Consider the following 16,627-nt stretch of genomic DNA (forward strand, 5'->3'; position numbering starts at 1 on the left):
ACACCATTTCATTTAATCTTCTCAACCATCCTTTGAACTAACAATAGCTGCAGTTCTCAGATGAGGGAACTGAGACTTAGTGAATGGTTAAGCCTGGATTTTTAACTCAGGCCAGTCCAGTTCCAACACCTAAGATCTTGACTGCTAAGTCTTACTATACAGGAACAAAGAGTCATTGCTAAGAGTGAATATAGTATGTGGGGGTGATAGTGATGGATTTAATATGAAGATGAAAATAAGTACCCATGGAAGGATCTTTGAGAACACAATCTCATCAACAGCATCTGAACTTAGAAAGACCTGAAAGTCATCCATATCCACTGTATCCAGTCTGGGTGAGCAGATTTTTACAAGTATTTTAAATTATTGATAGAACATCTCCTTTATATCTCACCTCTCTGAAGATTTCCAATGGGAGAATCACAGTAGAGAGCTGGAAGACATCAAGAAGCTGACTTCAATGTTGTTTTCTTCTGACATAGTGGTGAAAAGGAGTCTGGAGTGCCTCTCAGGAACATGGCCTCAGACTGGATTTGGGAACTGGAAAGAATGAGGACCAGTGATTGAGAAAATTCTTCACTCATTTGAGATGAACTTTCTTGTCATTTAGTGTCCTTACAAGAAGAGCAAAGGGAATTGGGAAAGATTTTACTTTCATGGCTCTTTTAACTGTTTTAGAACTAGCTTAAAATCTAACAAATAAGTTCTTGAATGCTTCCCAGAGGGACTGAGCCATGCTTCTTGTTCTCAAGAAGGCTCTGAATGCAACAACATCTACCTTGGAGAAATAGAGAGTTCCATGAGTCATCTCTGATTTCCTTAAGAAATGGCACAAGTCAATAGTTTTCAAATGGACCTTTATGCACCTCCCCTTGCCTACTCCTAGCTTTAACCTGATGGGTTTGGTTTCTCCCTGATTTATGCCTCTATGTGTTCATGCCTCCTCAACACACCACCACAACCTCTATGTCCAGTTAAGTGCCTATGTTGGAGAAGTTTAAATTTCCATGATCTTCACGGAGGTGTATTTATGAGAGATACTCCTGAAGGCAACTCTATACATAAAAATAGAAAATCTACTGGAAGATACTATTAATTTTAAATACTTAATATTTACTGAAATATAAATAGCATGGCATCTGTTTTCTCTACTCCATTTCTTTGGCTCTTTGTTTAGATATTCCCATGTGAGAATTACTCAAGTTTGGGGTTGGTTCAATTTATCTGCATAGGATGCTTGGCTAATGTACATAGATTGTAACCCATTTTAGCTTTTTCTTGGCACCAACACCCAGACTGATAGGATTCTTATTTCCTTCCAGAACTGTTTTCAAGACAACCTGGTTTCAGCCTCACAAGTCATTTCCTCTGTCCCTATTTTTTTTCAGTCCTGTTCTGGTCCTTTAATACATGTATCAAAAAATCACATTACCTCCTCCCTAGCTTCTTCCTATCCTGCATTGACCTCTGGTTACATCTTATGCTAGAAATCTCTCTGTCTCTGGATCCTGAAAATTGTCTTCTCTGCTCTTGCTCATTTCTTTCCACTTGGCTTGGCTTATCTGTAGCATATCTCTAGTTATGAAAGCTGACTAGTGAAAACTTAGCTTCAAAAATCTTTACTTAGTTTTGCTAAAGGCCTTATGACTTTAAGAGCAGATGACATCTTCCCAGCACACCTGGTCTATATCCTACACTTCCTCTCTACCCTTCTGAAGAAAGATCTTCCATTGAACTCTTCCCATCTTAAAGCTCAGATCCTATTGAATAACTAGACAATAAATGTTGTTTAGTGTGGTTTATGGTTGACCCTAGTTTTCTATTATAATCAGAACAAAGGTTCCTATTCTGCTGTGGCCCTAAGACTAGTCAGTCACCGGACTTTTCCTAATGCTGCCCAATATTTGGGTTCTTTTTGGGTCCTTATTGGAGTGCATGATTTGATGGAAATGGATTTTCCCAAATCCTACCACTAAGTCAAAGAATAGGAAAATAATGTAAGTTTAAAGTAAGAGCAACAAGAGCTTTCAGTTAATAGCAAGAAGATGACATGCTCTTAAACCTTCCTAAAAGTCACATACCCAATGTCAGTTCTAATCACTCTGGTTTCAATTATTTTTATTTTTTTTCTGGGCCTTATAACACTTGTTTTTAATCACTCTTATAGTCCTTGGTACATATTCTTTACATTGTCTTCAACTGTGCCCCATCTTCTCTCCTTGCTATAGTATAAGCTTCTTGAGGGCATGGCTTTATCTTCTACTCTTCCAGTCCCTCAAGCCATCAACATCTCCTCTTCTAGGCTGAAACTCATGGTCAAACACTTTAAAAGTATTCTGAAGAGAGCATTTCACCTCCTGAATCAATTGTTTATTCTCTCTTCATGTTAGTGAGTCTTCTAGCACTCCCAGAGAGAATACTGAACTGTTCTGATGGACTCTCTTTTTTACTATGTTCCAATATCATGTGGTCTTCCATAAATGCTATGCAAAAATTTTACTCTTCCTAAAACTACATTCCTAACTGAAAACCCTTCCTTTCTAAGCAGTTCCAAGGCTTTACTCTTTTCCAGATTCCTGTGTCAATAACCCTCTCACTTTTGGCCAGATTTCAACTTCTCAGGAAATAGGAGCCATTAGAAATAATGCCTTCACATATACTCCACTAGTGAAGTATCTATATTTTTATCTATTTTTTCTGTCTGAATCAAAGAGGTTTCCTTACTTTTTTCTTCACAGTGAATCTCTCCACTTGTACTTTTGATTCTATTTTTTTAAATCTTTTTTTTTTTCTGGATATTTTCTATCAAATACCTCCTCATCTTTCTCTCTTTAACTGTTCCTCCACCTTCGATGGTATTCCTTTTGCCAGAAAATGTGTTTAAGGCATCCACATCCTTAGGGAACTATATCCCCTTCCCACTTCTCATTTAAGCTGCAGCTCTGTTGCCTTTCAGTGACAAACCGTTGTAATCTCACTCTATACCCTTACTTACTTTTGAGCCTATATATCAACTTTCTACTCTCACAGTCCAGCTACAACTATTCTAACAGACAGTCCACAAAGATCTGCTAATTGTCAAATCTTGTGACTTCTTTTTCAGGCTCCTTCTTCCTAGGCTTATAAACATCTAACAGAGAATTTGAAACTCTCATCCTTCCATATTTTGAAACTCTTCTTTCCATGAGGCTCCATAAAATCACTCACCTGTCGGCTCTTTCTAACTCTTTGATTACTCTTTCTTTTTTGTTTTTATTGCTTATTGCTTTAATGTTGGTCTTAGTTTCCTAGAGCTCCTAAAACAAAGTAACTGGGTGGCTTAAAACAACAGAAATTTATTGTCTCACAGTTACGGAGGCTAGAAATGAAAAATCTGTATGGGAAAATGCTTTTTTGATTCTTCCTAGCATGATTTGCTGGCAATACTTGGGCTTTACCCTCAGCCTTGGTTATCACAAAGCCTTCTCCCCTGTGTCTCTGTCTGTGTCCAATTCTCCCCTTTTATAAGGACACCGGTCATATTGCATTAGGCATCACCTTAACTAATAACCTCTTCAAAGACCTTATTTACAAATAAGATTATATTCACATGACAGTTAACACTTAAACATGTCTTGTGGGTGGACACAATTTGACCCATAACAGTACTGATATTTTCTAGGGCTCTATTTTTAGCCTTCCTCAATATTAATGATAACTGATATTTTTTAGTTATACTCTATGCCAGTCCCTGTTCTATGGTTTCTGAAAAGTTTCTCCTACAGTTAGCCATTACAATATATCAAGGAAGTGGGTTATGCTCTCATACTCCTTTATAAAAAGAGAACCCTGAAACTTATGCAGATAAGTAACTTTTACACAGAGCTAAATAAGTTGTGGAGCTGGTATTGTCTCTGCATACTGATTCTTCAACCCATTCAAAGGGTTCTCACGAATAATTGTTGTCTTTATATTCCATACCCTAAGATCCATATATCCCACCTTGACCTTGTCTATACCCCAAAATCTGTTCTATCACATGCCCTTTAAATCTTGGATCCTACTGACCTCTCTCGTCTTTGGCCACACAAGACTCTGGCCAGATCATGATGATACCTTAATGTTCATGACTCCTTGCCTTGCTCCCTGCTGTACCCTCTGCCATGGAATGCCTAACCTGTATAGGTTGTCCACATGGTGAACTCCTAAACTCCTCTTCATTCTGTAAGGCCTAGCTCAAATGCATTTTCTTGTATCTAGATTCCCCTAACTTTCATGTGCAAAGCTCATTTTTACCACATTTGTATGCCATAACAAATTCACTGAAGATGGCTCCATTATAATACTTAACACAGAGCAGTATAGTTTGTTTGCTTGCCATATAATATTTTTTCCAATATCTAGATGATACAATGCATTAATTAATGGCTGCCTTTCCACATTTGTTAGAGATTAATAAAACACTTTGCACATAGTATAACCTCAGTAATCATTTTCTAAATGAGCAAAACAAATGAATACATACAAATATTTCTCCCAAAGTGCATTTTAAAATAATTGGAGAGTTGGCATGTGACCCTTGTGCATTTCTAGCTGGTTCCTTAGCTAATCAAGGCCTCCAAGAAATCCTGCTTTGGTCTCTGAACTCTGTCCCTTACTATTTCTGCTGTGTCAGATGTCATTTGATGGACATAAACATAAACATCATCCAAATAATAATGAAGACATTGAATAAGTGCACGATATAAATAAATTATTAAATCAATAAATAATTTTTAAACCCCTGCTCTTCCAATGCTGCATATTAAATTCCTACCTAGCTTTCAAAAACCTGGTGCAAAAGTCATCCCTTCTAAGAATCTTTTCTTTTTTTTTTTCTGAACACTTCTAGCTCTGTATCTGTATCTCTCTCATGATGCATCACTTTATATCTTCCATCTGATTTCTTCTCCTAACCTGTAAGACTACTGAAAACAAAGTTCCCCTTATTACTCCTCTATGGTTTCTCTTTTGCCTAACAGATCTTTTTTCTCACAGTAGGACACAGTGAGAATAATAATCCACATGTGGCTAATCAAAACTTCCTCTTTAAATAATTAAATAATATAACTGCATAGCTAAGGCTCATTAAGTCAAACAATAAGCACCAATTAACTATTAAAACTATGCCCAGCCCTATGCAGAGGCCCTATAAGTGATATTGAAGAAAAATACATGAGGGTTCCCTTGTAGTATTATATAAAAACCAAAGGGGCAGACTTTTACAAATGAAACCAGAGAAACTGTGTAATCAAATGAGTGATTCTTTCCAATTACATCATCACCCTTTATATGGTGAAGATTTCGTCTCTTGTTCCTAATTGTGTCCAATGATTCTGAACTTTAACAGCTGGAAGTGAACAGCTTGACTGACAATAGTTTGTAGAAACTCATGCCCGGGAATCAGTTCAAAGCACTGTGATTATCAAAAGCAGGATCGTCAAAATCAAGTTCAATCCATGGGGAAAAAACTCTCATCATGAAGACTATCTAGACAGGCAACAGGGTTGAATCAATGAAACTGGAGATTAAAGCTGTGAAACTGGAAGCTATTTGGGTGAGATTTGATGCTGAGGTCACTATTGGATTTAATGGGTTTGTATTGCTAACAGTAACCACCAGGCAAGAGTTAGGAACAATTTGTCCCACTCTAGAAAGAGTGCCAGTCTAAAGTGTGGATGTGTCCAGAATCCATTCACTAACCTCTTGCCTGAGTTCAATACCATTTAGCCCTTGACCCTGAAAGTTTTCTTACATGTGCTTTCTTTGAACCAAAAATTCAGAAAGCATTTATTGACTTCTGGGATACTGGGCTAGAAAATTTAAAAAATAAAGAAATAAAAAATTAAGCGTCTTAGTATGCAACTGGTTGTTTAAAATGGCACCTAGCCACTGATGCAGTCTCATACAGTTTTCTTTAAAGTATCTATGAAAATATAGGAAGGATAAAAATTTGAAAGTGAGTACAAATATCTGGGAAATATTAACTCTTATTATAAATCTGGTGGTTGTGTTTTATTAGAAACACTAATGCTTCTCCTTGTAAAAAGCTTGCAACCCCTTCCATGAAGAAAAAGGGTATACTCTGGTTTATCCCAGGCTGTCAATTACCCCCTGGCTTAGGAACACTGAGTCTGTGCAGACCAGAAAACAGAATGAGTGCACTTCCCCTGCTTCTATATTGGGGCTACTTTTTAAATATTATCTAGAACCTCACTTATACCAAATATTAGTTAGCTATCTTAGTGTCCTAAGAGCCCAGTTGCTTTAAAAACTGTATGTGTTATCACTAGCCCAGAGATACAACTGTCCAAATCATAAAAAGGTGCCTCCCTTTTAAGACACTTCACTTTCATGTTTTGGAAAACAATTGTAATACATGTGTGGTACATTTTACTGTCATTTGCCAGAAATTTTCCTTAATAATAAACAATGCTATTATGTCTACATTATAATAATGTCCCCCAAATGTGTGGGAAGCATAGTCTGCAAACTATTCTTTGCAGCTTTACCTGAAATTTGCAACTCAAACATTTTAAATAGTTGCAATTCATTAAAGCATAAAAATAGTCAAGAATGTCTCAATTTTGAGTAGCTAGTAAGATTGCTGTGATGTCACTGAAGTTATCTGTGATTATCTCCCCTGTTACTTTCTGTGATTTGGATTGCTATGACATTACTGACATCCTTGCATATCACATTTTTAAATCTACACAGAAAATAATTTTCCCATGAAGTTTCCATTTTCATAAGTCAAAACTGTTGAATATTAGAAATTTCATGTTTCACTCTAATACAAGGCAATCTATTTTTTAAATAGATGGTCATTTAAAATATTTTACAGTAATTTTGTTATGTGAAAATTCTTTCAGATCATTGAATTAATGGTGCATTTAAAATTGTGAATGTGGGTGAATAAAACTTTCAAGGAAGATGGAATGGACATACTTTCCCTACTTCTCCCTTTAAATACAACTAAAAACCTTGAAAATGTTGTATAAAACAAACAGAAGAAGACTCTGAAAAATGTAGAGAACAAGAAAGACCAGCTGGCAACCTCAGGACACAAGGAATGCCACGGTGATGCATTCCCTGGGTTTTCTTTTTGCCTCAAAAATCCTGGACTTGGAACTGAAAAGCAGCATCCCAGAAACAATAAGAGATGCAGACAAACAAAAACAGCCTCACAAAAGCCTGCACACTCTACCCTAAGTACTAGGAAAGCGGCAGCCTAGCAAGACAGATAATTTCTGGGCAATAATTTCTCTTACAATAAAACATCACACATAAAACAGTGGCCCCGTCCACATCCACACCAGCAAAACCCAAATTAGGAGCCTTAGATGTCACAGAAGGCCAAGTGAGGTAACAGGAGTTGGGTATTTCATCCCTATCTGGCAGTAATGAGCTCCCTCTCCCCTACTCCTGTGGCATCAGTGGAAACCATGTGGAGAGCAGTAAAAATTGCTCCTGACCTCCCAGCTAGGAGGTTTCAGTTGAGGCCTAGCGGGAATCCCACTCAAATGTAACTAAGAGCCGCTCCCTCCTTCAGATATCAATGGAGATCAAGTAAGGAATCTCAACTTCTATCCACACTTGCAAGTAGTGAGGTAACACTTCTCTGTCCCTTCTGCTACAATACTTTCAGAGAAAGCCAGGCAAAACAGAGGTTTAAATAAGATCCAGAGCTTCATAACACAATACCCCAAATTTTCAGGTCTCAATCAAAAGTCACTCATCATACCAAGAACCAGGAAAATCTAAACATGAATGAAAAAAAAAAAAGACCATCAATAGACAAAAGCACTGATATAACGAAGATACCAGAATTTTCTGACAAAGATTTTAAAGATGCCACACACTTGAAATGAATGAAGATGAAAATCTCAGCAAAGATATAAAAAAATATAAAGGGGGAAGCAAATGGAAAAGAGAGTAAAAATTGCAATAACTGAAATGGAAAAGTTGCTGGATAGACTCAATAGTGGAGAAAAGAATCAGTGAACTTGAAAGCAGGACAAAAGAAATTACCCAGTCTGAAGAATAATGAGAACACAGACAAATAAAAGAACAGAAACTCTTGGAGGGAGAGGAGAATGAGGGTAAGGCTGAAAAATTACTTGAAGAAATACTAACTGAAAACTTTCTAGCTTTGGCCAAAAATATAAGCCATGGATTCAAAAAGCTGAGTGACACCCCCCCCCCCCAGAAGCATACATTCAAAGAAACAGGCAAGACACATCATGCTCAAACTTCTGAAAACTAAAAGCAAAGAAAAACCTTAAAAGTAGCAAGAGATAAATGACACCTCACCTACAGAGGAAAAAGATTTTGAATGATGACTATTAGAAAGACAACAGCTTTCTCATTTGAAACCACGGAAGCCAGAAGGAAGTGGCACAACAATTTTCAATACTGAAAAAAAAAAGAACTGTTAACCAGACTTCTATAGCCAGCAAAAATATCCTTCAGAAGTGAAGGGGAAATCAAGATATTTTCAGTGAAGGAAAAGAAAATTTGTCACAAGCAGACCTATCATAAATAAATGCCTAAAGAAAATTCTCTGAACAAAACATTGAACCTTGAAACATCAGGAAGGAAGAAAGAAAAACAGAAAAAATAAAAATATGGGTAAACACAATACATTTTCCTCATCTGTGCAGATCTCACTGCTGCAAGCAGACAGTATCATCTGCGAGGGTCCCAGTTATGGACCAGGGACTTGGAAGACATGGAACTTTTCCGCTGCCACTGCTGCTGCAAGATCAGACCAACTCAGGTCCCTTTTTTATGGAGCAGGAGCTAGGAAGGGCAGGGTTTTTGCTGCTGCTGCTGCGAGTAGATCACCCTGCCCACTAACCAGGCTCACCCAGTAGTTTCTCTCAATAGACACTGCAACAGTTTGACCCATGGTATAATCTGACTGTTAAGTTCCCCCACTCCCCAGCACCCATAGTTGGTGCAGTAATACAAAAAATAAATAAACGTATGTAACGTTATGTGCAAACAAGGGACTGCTACCTCAAATGCACTTACATATATTAGTATATATGAATATCATGGAATTTAGTATGACAACTTGCGGTCGCAGCTAGGGGCGGGCACCCATGGAACCCTCTGCGCTCAGGGTTGCTTGAGGGGTACCGGCGGCAGCTCTTCCCGGAGGCGAAGGTGAGGCGGGGGACTTGGCCGAGTCCCCGGCGGAGGCGTGCAAGGTGTGGAGGGTGGCGAGAGAGGGACGCGAGACACTCTCCTTTCGAGGCAGAAGAACCAAGGCATTTATTCAGGGGTGATCACAAGTTATATAGGGTGGCAAGAGGGCGGGGTCAGAGTTAGGGGTGTAAGGGCCTTAAATGGTAATGCTGAGGGGATAAAGGCTAGGATTGGTTCTGAGAGGACGCGGAAGCTGTTTGCAGCGGGCGGGAGTTGCTCTGGCAATGGTGTATGCGCACTGGCGGTGGCGGGAGTTGCTCTGGCAACGGGGAGTGTGCGGGCAAGATAAGGGGGGCAGTTTTCTCCGGCAAGCTTCCTCTAATGGTTGTATTTTGGGTGAGGGAGATGGGGCCTGTAGCCGGCTCCACTTTCTCAGGCCCGGGGGGCTGTGGAGGATAATACTGCCCATGCCCACTACCCTCCCCAGGGGCTGGCCAGGTTCCCTGGGGGGGGGCTGTGGAGGGCGCTACTGCCCATGCCCATCGCCTCCCCCAGGGGCTGACCAGGTTCCCTGGCCCCGGCCCGCCAAGTTGGAACTCAGCACCAGCAACCCGCAACAACTTATGCCACACCTAGATAGGAACAAAATCTCCTTAAAGCACCATTCTGAATGGCGGACAAATTCTTTTAACTGCTGATATTGGATATATATTTTACTAAGCTTTGATGCCAAAACATAGGCTGTGGTTCTCAGAGATCTATTACTGCACAAGTTAGCGTGTTTGTTGTTATTAATGTTCATGTGACTTAATAAAAATAAGAAAATGATAGGTGGACTTTGACCTAATCCAAACCATTAAATTAACAACATAAGAATATGTTAGAAATATAAATAGGTATTGCTAACTAGGAATACTTTTCAAAAATATTCTGCAACTTCCAATTACTTCTGAGTAGAATTTCATGAAAACAACATTAAAAGGCTTTTGTCTGGTGCCTGCCATCTTTTTGCACATCTCTTATTGTTTTGTGTCATTTGTAATTGGAACTTTATTTTCAAATTCAGAGAATTTAACCCAACCCCTCAAAGTTTCAGATTTTCAATACAGAACATGATTAGCTGTATTTTTACAGAGGAAATGCTTGAAGAAATTTTGTTTGGCTACAAATAGAGAAATATATTGTGAAAAACAATGGATACTTACAACTTAAGAAATCGCTTTCCTATCTCTTCCTATTTCCTTCTTATCTTTTCTATCTCTGCCTTTTCCTTCTCCTTTTCCTTCTCCAGTTCGTTCTCTTACCCTCACCACCACACTCCACCTCTACCCTCCACACATCCCCACTTTCAATTTTCAGTTGTACCTTTTCTGTTCTAACCCATGATGACCTAAATATGCTTTAGAGATTAAATTTCAATGAGAAAAGTTCAGTCATTACCTAGCACCCCAAGGACTTGACTACACTCCCTGTTTCTCACTATCAAGCATCCCACTCCTGCAGTAACCTGGACTTTGACTGACCAGATCATGCCTGGTCTTAAATGGAAGCAGCATTACTTAGTACAATAGTCAGACAAGGGTTTATGGAAGAAGTTGTGTATCTGCGTAAATATAACAGCTTTGATGTGCCGTGACGTCCAGTGAGCAATCCAATCAAGGAATGCACCTCCACAAGATGGATATATTTCCCTGAAGAATATTGGGTTAGTTTACCCAAAGGAAAAACTGAGGCATGGTAGTCTGGAAAATGTATTTGAAGAAGTGGCTATGAACCTTGATCTGGTTGTGATCTGGTTCCTAAATTCTCATGGCAGAATTGTGACTTTCTAGAATCCAGAATTTGTCTCCTTTTTTCCCTTCCAACTCAGTCTTATTTTCTTGTCTGCTGCACTGTTCAATGCATTCACATCACATAAGTACTAAAATGAAAGAGTAAAATCTCTTCTTAAAGAAGGACAATGGTTTTAAATCATACGGGATATTAAAGCCTCTCCATGAATTTTCTGTATGTCATTGCATTTAACAATAATAAATTATTAATTAATATCGCCTACAATGAATAGCAATGATAATCATATATATTATTTTATATTTCAGTCAAATATGACATCATCTCATTACAACAGAGCCTTATCATTTCTGCAGCAATATTATTTCACCATAGACTTCACTCTTGATGATAATAATGATGATTCCCTGTCAAAACCCATACTATTTGTCATATTACATGTAAAATAAAGCCTGAGAATTATTTCATCCTTTGTCAATGAAGGGCAATTGAGCCATTTAGAAACAACTTTGTTATAAGATGATCAATATGTATCATTTTATACATTGTATAATATACTACAATGACAATGAGATTTATCACATATCCTTTATAACCATGTCCAATACGATTGCACTGTATATTAAGTCGTGGCATTTTATTAATCATTAACTATACTTCATTAGGTAGGGAGAGTAAAGAATTATCTTAGCCCCAGGAATTCATGTTAAGAACAGGGCAAGTGACAAGCCTGCATTATTAAACGGATTAAATTTTCCCTGAAAAGTATAGCCATTTTCCTAAAGACAGGGGACATAAAAAAGCACAAAATAAGAATCTCATAATAATATATCCCCCTTTTTATTTCATTTTTTTAAATTACATGAATAATACATGTAGATCATAGATTAAGTCACCTATGACCCTAACACTCAAAAACAACCATTATTTAAATTTTCACATGTATCCGTCAAGCAGTTCTCCTCTTCATTTATTCCAAATTGATAGATTTAACACTTGACTACTAAAAATGGGATGAATGACAATTAGTTTTAAATTGACTTAATCCTTAACTAAATATCTGTGCCAGTTTGAATGTATCATGTCCTCCAAAATGCCATTATCTTTGATGTGGTCTTGTGTGGGCAGACGTATCAGTGTTGATTGGATTGTGATTCTTTGGGTGTTTCTGTGGAGATGCACCCCATCCAACTGTGGGTGATGACTCTGATTGGATAGTTTCCATGGAGGTGTTACCCCACCCATTCAGGGTGGGTCTAAATTAAATCACTGGAGCCATATAAATGAGGTGATAAATAGAAGGAACTCAGTGCAGTGGAGAGTGACATTTTGAAGAGGAGCTACAGCCAAGAGGGACACTTTGAAGAACACACTGAAACTGAGAGAGCAGCTTCAGCTTACAGAGACATTTTGGAGACGGCCTTTGAAAGCAGACTTTTGCTTCGGAGAAGCTAAGAGAGGACAAACTCCCCAAAAGCAACTAAGAATGACATTTTTGAGGAGCTGAAGCCTAGAGAGGAATGTCCTGGGAGAAAGCCATTTTGAAAGCAGAACTGCAGAGCAGACGCCGGCCATGAGCCTTGCCAGCTAACAGAGGTTTTCTGGACACCACTGGCCATCCTCCAGTGAAGGTACCCGATTGCTGATGCATTACCTTGGACAGTTTATGGCCTTAAAACAGTAACTGTGTAACCAAATATACCCCCTTTTATAAAAGCCAATCCATTTCTGGTGTTTTGCATTCCATCAGCATTAGCAAACTAGAACAATATTGTAAACATAAATTCTGCACACTGAGTGATGCAGTCATAAAACAAGATCCCAGCATCAAGAAGCTTCTAATTTGACAGACACAGGTGCAAGAATATAATCTTCATGATAGCAGGGACTTTGTTTCTCATTTACTACTGTATCCCCTGCACTGCAAATTGAGAATAGCCTATAGTAGGAACTCAATAGATGTGCTGAATGGATGAATGAATAAAAGAGAAGCTAAAATGTAGTAAAACACAAACACCTAAAAAGGATCTAGTGGCTGCAGGTTGTTTTGGTTGTTAGTTGTCTTGCTGAGGAGGTGGTTAACTTGGGCATTAAGAAGAGATGAATTCAGAGATAAGATGGGAAAGGCAGAATCCCCTAGAAGGGCAAGTAGAGAAAAGGCACATGGGGGGAAAGCATGAGATCTATTTGGAGAATCTCTGCAGACAGCTGAGTTGGAGCATGGGGTACAAACCCTATGAGGTATTATTGACTTGGACTCGACTGCATGAGGTATGAAAGCTTGACTAAGGAGAGGGTTTAATCTTTCAGGAATTTGAAAGCCAGTTTATATTTGTGATCAGCTATCTGCCCATAGAAATTATATTTGAAGAAAATGTCCCTAATTTGCATGTTCAGAATAAACTCGAGGAAGGAAAAGCTGGAAAAAGAAAGATTTGGCCATTGAAATTGTCTGGGTATGAAATAAAAGAATGCCTGAACCAGAGGCATTCATAATGTATTTAAATAAGCAAGACTACACTGCACTGGGCACTGGACAAAAAGACTGAGAGATGGACTGTAACTTCTTTGCCCTGAAAAAAGCAGGGAATGAATTATGGAGAGAGCTGAACTAACATGTGTTGGATCAAGCACTGGAATAAGCAAGAGCCAAAACATGTTAGACCTGGTGCCACTCTTTACTTGTAAAGAGTGTAATGTTGATGGGTTAATTTAAACTTTCTGATCACTGGTGTCCCAAATCTATAATGGGAGTACTAAAGACATCCCCATAAGATTGTAGAAGGCTTGATAAAAGTCTAGCATATGGTTATGAGTCCAAAAGGCTGACAACTTTTATCAGCACTTTACTTACGGTGCCTCTACCAATTAATTTTTTAGTTCCTTTTAAATTTTTATTATGTACTATTTGGTACACATTATATGTCATATATATGTGCAATGAAGCATGATCATAAACCAAATACATATGAACTAACCATTCAACTTCAAAACTAGAACAGAATTAATATCACTATGTGCTCCTCCCAAGTCACAGAGATAGCCGTTATGTTGACTTTGTAAATATATTTTTGAGGCATAATTTACATGCAATGTTTAGTTCCATGAATTTTGACAAATATATATACCATGGCAATAACAAATGACCGTTACCCTAAAAAAGATGTGGAATAATTCCATCACCCTAAGAAATTCCTTTATGTCCTATAGTCAACCCCAACCACCCTAATTTACCCCCTGCAATCACTGATTTGATCTATTTCCATAAATTCATTTTATCCATTTTAGAGCTTCATATAAATGGAAGAATTCATTGTATCCAACTTCTTTCACGCAATCCAATGTTTAGAATCCTTTATGTTGGGTTATGAATAGTTTGTTCATTTTTTCTGCTGAGTAGACTATGCCACAACAGATGACATTTGGGTTGTGTCTAGTTTGGGCTGTTATGAATAAAGTTATTCTTAACTTTCATGTATAAGACATTTTGTGTATAAGTTTGTGTGTGTGTGTGTGTGTGTGTGTGTGTGTGTGATTTAATGTCAAATAATACCTAGGAGTGAAATTTTTGGGTAATGGGGTAGACAATATTTAACTTTATATGACACTACCAAACCTTTTCTGAAAGTTTTTGTATCATTTCACTCCCACAAGACAACTATGAGCATTGTGATAACACTATATGCTCACCAACATTTGATATTGAAAGACTTTTACTTAAATGTGCTAAGTGGTATAACATAGGTATCTCATTGTAGTTTTAATTTGTATATGCTCATGACCAATATGTGAAACATCTTTTCACATTGGCCAGAAGTCTATCCTCTTTTCTGATGTGTTCTGTTCAAGTCCTTTGTGTATTTATTTTTATCGAGCTCTTTGTTTTCTTATAATAGAATTTTAAGAATTACTTATAAAATATGAATGCAAATCCTTTGTCAGATACATACATTGCACATATTTTCTCCTGGTCTGTGGCTTGCCTTTTCATTCTCTTAACAGAGATTTTTAATTTTGATGAAGTGCAATTAATTGTCTTTCCTTCCTGGTTTGTGCTTTATATGACCTAAGGAAGTCTTCACCCAACCACTTCCTGGCCTTTTGGCTAAAATCAAGTGTTTAAGTTTTTGTCTACCTCAAGACAGTAAGGATTTTCCCTTGTCTTTTCTCTCAGAAGTATGATAGTTTACCACTGAAAACCATCTCCCAAGGTAGGTATTATTATCCCCATTTCAGAATTATGGAAACATTGAGGCAAAGGTGGTCAAAGTGAATATTAAACCCAGGCCTGTCCAACTTCCTAATGAATTACACTTAGGATAAAGAACAGTGTCAGCAAGATAGGATTTAAATTCCAAAGTCTTGAAATCTAACCCCATATCCTCTACCTCTCGTCTGGGTGACATTGCATAAATCACTTCACCTCATAAGGTCTCCACTTCCTCTTTGGTTAAATGGAAAACCTCCATGTTCACAGCCAGCTCTAATTTTATAAGTAAGCAAAGCCCAGTCTCCCCTAACGGGGGCTCTCACGGGCCAATCGCAAGCTGCATTGAGAAGCTTTTAATGCATATTCTAAATGATGTGCAAACTCCTTCAGCCGTGCGGAGGAGGGATGCTGGCGCTGCTGTGCCATTTCACCCAGGAGTGCTGGCCAGATTCCAATCCTGTAATTAAATTCCCTAGAGCCGCTCTCCCCTGCGGTTTCGGTAGGGATGCAGTACCAGTGAGTGGTTCACAGCGCACCCTGCCTTTCTCAGCAGTTGGGCTCTGTCTCTCTGTGCCATGAAACAACCTCCAGGCCAACCCCGGAGGTGGCCGCTGTGTGCAGTCCCTGCGCAGGGGTGGGGTGGGGTTCCCTTAGGATGTTCTAACGAGGGAGGCCTTAGGATCAAAGGTTTCCTATAACAGAAATGGCTCGGGTTAGTCCCTCCAAGCTCTGAGAAGAACCCAGGGTCCAGGAAATGCCAGAAACATGATGTTGGAAGGAAGTGTACCTTTTTCTTTATTATTATTATTTTTATTTTTAAGGGAAATGAAAAAAATATGGTTCTAGGCAGAAAACAAATGCAAAAGCCTGTGTTTATTTCCACCAGGCTGATGCTCCAGAGGTAACCTCACTAATTAGATTTTTTTGTAATTTTGTTATTAGATCTTTGTTAATGAGATTGCACCATAACATTTTGCCTGCAATCCCTCTGGGCTGCGCAGGAAGTCTGCAGAGGAGAAAGTGGAGAGAGGCATGTGCATGGGAAGTACATTTCCTTTTGCATGCTAGGATAACTGTTTTTATACTGGACATTTCAAACACCATTTCAAACGTGCCAGAAGCCCAATGTGGTATATATGCCAGACAACTGTCTTTGATTTATGGAAGAAGCTGATTTCAATGACCACCTGACTGAGGTGGGGGAGTGGTTGGATGGCAAGTAAACTCTTACCTGTAAACTAATCCTGCCCGAAGCTAGTGCTGTGCAAGCAGTGATACACTGATTTCTTTTTTTTTTTTTTAATGCTTCCCCTATCCCAATGTTATTGTTGCTTAAATCTTTCCTATTTCTTCCTGCCTTATGAATAACCTAGTTCTATCAACATTTTGAAAAGAAAGAACTTGTTCATTCCAGTTAGCTCCCACAACAGTTTTATTTCTGGACTATGGAAACCC

The 16,627-nt window shown here is 38.4% G+C and overlaps 1 long non-coding RNA gene across 2 annotated transcripts in view; it reads right to left on the reverse strand.

Moving 5' to 3' along the window:
• Nucleotides 1-400: 400 nt before the first annotated feature.
• Nucleotides 401-16,627, reverse strand: part of LOC119511561 — a 79,846-nt gene continuing 63,619 nt past the window's right edge. For both annotated transcript variants that reach the window (XR_005212203.1, XR_005212202.1), the window contains exon 3: nt 401-540. This is a non-coding gene — a long non-coding RNA (uncharacterized LOC119511561). The remainder of the gene's footprint in view (nt 541-16,627) is intronic.

The sequence above is a fragment of the Choloepus didactylus genome, chromosome 16 (assembly GCF_015220235.1).
Source record: "Choloepus didactylus isolate mChoDid1 chromosome 16, mChoDid1.pri, whole genome shotgun sequence".
NCBI classification, from domain to species: Eukaryota; Metazoa; Chordata; class Mammalia; order Pilosa; family Megalonychidae; genus Choloepus; species Choloepus didactylus.